The 4820-nt window shown below is 39.7% G+C and overlaps 1 protein-coding gene across 1 annotated transcript in view; it reads right to left on the bottom strand.

Annotated features, from left to right (window-relative positions):
- The window catches only part of LOC122082842 (putative F-box protein At5g55150), a 4113-nt gene extending 3602 nt beyond the window's left edge, over positions 1–511 (bottom strand). Inside the window, exon 1 of the mRNA XM_042650629.1 lies at positions 95–511. The gene's annotated coding sequence lies outside the window, so the exon portion shown is untranslated. The remainder of the gene's footprint in view (positions 1–94) is intronic.
- Positions 512–4820: the final 4309 nt, after the last annotated feature.

Below are 4820 nucleotides of genomic sequence, written 5' to 3'. Positions count from 1 at the left end.
TAGAAAATCAGAGAAAGAAATACTTTTCAGATCTAAATCGGAGAGATATGAAAGAAAAAGGACTTTTTCAGATGGAGAGAGAGGTTAAAAAAACCTTTTTCCGCAGCCCGGTGTCTAAGTTGCAATCTACGTTGGTCGGTGCCGCTCACGATCCACCGTGCTCCGCTGCTACTTCTCACAGAAGTAATAGTGAGGGTTTGAGGGAGAGAGTATGAGGCTCCGCGGCTAGTTCTGATGGGAGTTGAGGATTCTCACAGATGTAATAGGGAGCTGAGGGTTTGAGGGAGAGAGTATGGGGCGCCGCCGCTAGTTCTGATGGGTGTTGAGGAGGGTTTGAGGAAGAGAGTATGAAATTTTGGAAGCTGCTGTTTGTGAAGAGGGAGCGTAGGAGTATTATATATATAGGGATGGATATATAAGATACTACCGTATCTATGATAAATTATAATATAATCATAAATACTACTCCTAAGTCCAATCCACATAAGATCCAACGACAACCCGAATTCAGTTCCAAGTTCCAACTGCTGTTTTACCTCTTTGGACAACGGAAGGAAAAAAAAACATAAAACATAAGACAAAAGACAAAAGACAAAAGACAAAAGACAAAAGACAAAAAACGAAAAACAAAAACAAACAAAAAAACAAAAACAAAAAAATGAAATTACATGATTACCTATTTTCGGTTCTTTTTGTAAAATTAACCAACTTAAGTTTTAGCTAACAAAAATGCATAAAATTAAGTTTGTATTTAAAAATTGGGAAAAGACCTTGCGAGCTAGCAGGACACCTTGGTATCAGGTGTGTTAGCGATTTTTTTTTTTTATATATATATATATATATATTTTGTGTGTGTGTGTGTTTAGGCAGAAGGGGTATTTGACTTTAGGCCGATTAAATCCCCCTGGGCTTGTACATGACCCCCGCGTCACGTACGAATCGAGAGCTTCTGGGCCCTAGTAAACCTTAGGTGGGTGGTCCCCAAGAAATTATGCAGCAACAAAATTTTGATCACGAGACCTTGCTTCTTGAAACAGAATCTCATGTCATTTCCAAGCCAACTACGCTAACCCTTGGGGTTTAATGTGTCAGCGAATTTTGATCCTCAGATTATGGTTGCTGAATGTCTGCCATCTATTCAATGTATTATAATACAATACATATACCCTCATTTATACATATTCTGACGTAACATGTCAGCTTTACCAACAAAAAAAACTGACATGTCAGCCCCTCTCTCTCTCTCTCTCTCTCAGAGCAACAGATGAGCAACGGAGCCCCTTCACCCCTTTCTCTAATCGTCTACAACCTGGATTGCCTTTGCTGCTACCATTCAAAGAAAACATCAGGGATTCCGGTTGCTGCCATTTGAAAAACCTTTAATTTTCTGTTTAGATATTGGATTTCCATTTTCATTTTTTAATTCTCTGAAATTGATTTGGTTCTTTGTTCTAAATTAGTTTGAATCAATAATAATGCTTGAGAAGGTCGGTAATGGATTTTGATTAGATTTTGATATTAATTTATCGATCGATCTCTATCTAGATGGACTTATTTGATCGACTTTCACTCATCGAATAACGACGATGACTCCATTAGTTCATCTACATTTACCATTCTCGAAACCCAGAACCAGAAACCTTATACGAGCCCCGCAGCTTAGGATACACCAACAAAAGGAGAGCATCAAAACCCTCCAAGGTTGAAGCTTCGGAGGGCTCAATAGCTATAGAGAGGCAGGAGGGGTTGGAGGAAGGGAAAAAAGAAGCAAACAAAGAAAGAAAAAGCAAAAGAGAAAAAAGAGACAAACAGAGTAAATTTTGGTTTTTCTTTTTTGTTTTGGTTTTGTTTTTGTTTTAACTCCCTAATAAGTAATAACTAGGTGTTTTAGTGAATCTTTATCAATTTGGCTGCTTCCAGCAAGTCTGTAACATAAAAAAAAAACAGATAGAGACAAGACAAAAGCGAACAGTTGCCGGTGGAAGAAGGATTTGAGGTGAAAACAATCTTTATAACAGAGATCCATGGCCTCATCTGCTATGATTATTCCGAATCAGAGAAGATACTGTAAGAAGAGAGGGGTGGTGTTTACACCGGTGGCCAAGAGCTAGTCTTGACCATTGCGAGGAAGTCGACGATGCACAAGGGTTTGGCGAGAGAGAGAGAGAGAGAGAGAGAGAGGTACGCTGGATCGGAAAGTATTTGTCAGGTTAACCAATGTATTTTAGCAGACTCAGGTTATTCTCCCCTATAAAGTTATATGCAAATCCAATGGTTGAAATTAAATTAATAATATCCAATGGTTCTCAACTTGCTAGCACACCTGATACCAGGGTGTCCTGCTAGCTTTCCTATACCTCTCCCAAAAAGTATTCAAAACAATGATTCTCCTTCATCCTCCTCCATTATTTGACATATTTGCCCCTAATTCCTTCTACCTCTCATCCAAACACCATCTTTAATTGCCACCGTCGGTGATAAACAATAGAGATCAGCCTTAGCAGGACACCTATTCCCCGGGTGATTTCTCTTATTTTCCCTTTTATTCTCTCTCTCTCTCTCTTGCAACCTTTGAGCATGACTTCCATTAGAAATCACAGAACTAGCATAACCTTATAACTTATAAAACTAATTCGACTAATGCCTAAGAACCAAATACAATGGTCAGATCCTCATTCGGGGAAGGCCGATGGTTGTCTTTCCTCAAATAGAGCACCATCATCGATGGGGTCGATCTCCTTGGCACCAACCTGGATGTCCTCCTTGCCTTCTTCACCAATACATACACGAAGCATTCCAAGATTCCTTGATCTTGTAACACATATCAAATTCGATTAAGAAGTCATTGTAGCCATCCAAAAAAAATTGATTCCCTTAAAGATTGAATTGCATCGCGGGTTTCCATTGAGGGTTTTCGTCTCTTTCTCTATCGATCGTTGTCCTCTGTTTCTACTGCTTCTTTTTCTATTTTTATTTTTATTTTTTCATCCTTCACAATGGAGACAATGATGTAGAAATATAGTTTTTGGAAGAAGTCGAAGGTTTTTAGATCGTTGCATGGCATCACTTGAGTTCTATGGAACTGGCAGAGCTCGATTCCATGGATGACGTTGGCTTGATGAGCTTGATTCGCTCATTGTCTTTCTTTCTAGAGTATGAAATAACGAAATCCCCTAGCTCAAGGAATCAATCAACAACACTTTTGCATCAATTAGCATAAACCATTAGACAATTAATGATTATAAGGAATTGAGGGCTAAGGTGAGGATGACTGTTGACTGGCCATTTCTTACTCTCGAGCTGCGACTCGTGAGTGTTATGCGCTTCTTGCAATCTAAATGTTGACCCAGTTAGGGAAATTAGAAAATGGGATATTTTTACGAGGTTCAGGTATAGAGGAACCATGAAGGGGAGAGGTTGTGCTTGGAGGTTGTTGCGGGGGTTCAGGTAGCTGAATTTGTATGTTCAAGTCGGCGGTGGACGATAGAGACGATCTACAGATTTGGTGCTATGGGGCGAGTGGATTGCAAGGGTGGACATAGTGATTGGAGAAGGGGAGGTGGAGAGGTAAAAAGGTCAAGAAAAAACATAATTGAAGGAGGAACACTGTTTTAGGTAGTTATGTAACCCCAAACCTGATTTTGTGTATTTTTGTTTTGTTTTGTTTTGTTTTTAAATAAATTTTGTGTATTTTTGTTAATAAAAATTGAAGTTGGTTAATTTTCTCAAGAGAAACTCAAAAGTGGATTGTCACACTCCATTCTATACATAATTGAACCGGTGACCGAGTTAACACATGTTAACCCAAAACCTAAAACCTGTCAGGATCATCTGATACAGTAATGACAACACAACATACATACACACACACATTAAGTCAAACAAGTTCTGTATTTCAACGAAAGTCTTACACATACATACTTGTAAATTCCCATTTACATATGGGTCGAATGCGTGATATATACACAAGAAATACAATTTATACATCTAGAGCACAAAAGGGGTAGCATTTCAAATATAATCAAAAGAATCCGGTGTCGGTATCAGTGTTGCTATCCTGCAATACAACTCTCGCATGGGCACTTGGCCCCGTGCCCAAGATCTTCAAGGACCCACCAGTCCTTGACTGGGGACTCCACGATGGGTCCCGGCTATAGCTCTTCAGCTAGATAACCTGCAATGTCAACTAAAAATGATGCACACGTGGGATGAGCTCACTAGCCCAATAAGTGGAAAAAAAGACCAAACAAGTATACGCAAAACATATGAACCTATATGCGTGTAGTTCATTTTATTATCTTAGTCCACTTAGACAACAATTCTAGGTCATAGATCATGTGCTACTTGCAACCACAATGCGCGTATGCTCCGGGTATGAGCCACGAACCTCATCCCGCGATACGTCCACAGGGTTGCTGGAGAAGGCCAGCCGTAGGTACCAAAAAAGTAAAGTGTCGACTCACAACAACATTAAAGTAAAATACTGACCTACAACGACATTAAAGTAAATTGTTGACCCACGGCGACATTAAAGTAAAATGAGTCTTGCCCTACATTAAATTAAAAATAGTACAATTGACCATCTTGATATATCACTGAAGTTGCTGACAGTCCTAATGATCAGCCGAGCGTATTTCTAACCACCACCATTGGTTCACAATCTCAAGCTTCCCCCCAGTGATATACCCAGCACCTTTACCCCTGCTAGGAAGGATCGTAGTGCAGTGATATGTCATTTCTAACCGCATGCTCTTATGTGAGATAGTACGACTGCATAGTGCCACCGCGTCCCATTCCATGGGCCACCAACGTATTCATGT

Source organism: Macadamia integrifolia, chromosome 6, assembly GCF_013358625.1.
Source record: "Macadamia integrifolia cultivar HAES 741 chromosome 6, SCU_Mint_v3, whole genome shotgun sequence".
NCBI lineage: Eukaryota > Viridiplantae > Streptophyta > Magnoliopsida > Proteales > Proteaceae > Macadamia > Macadamia integrifolia.
Note: the sequence above shows the minus strand (reverse complement) of the source record. Positions and strands in the feature narration are given on the sequence as shown.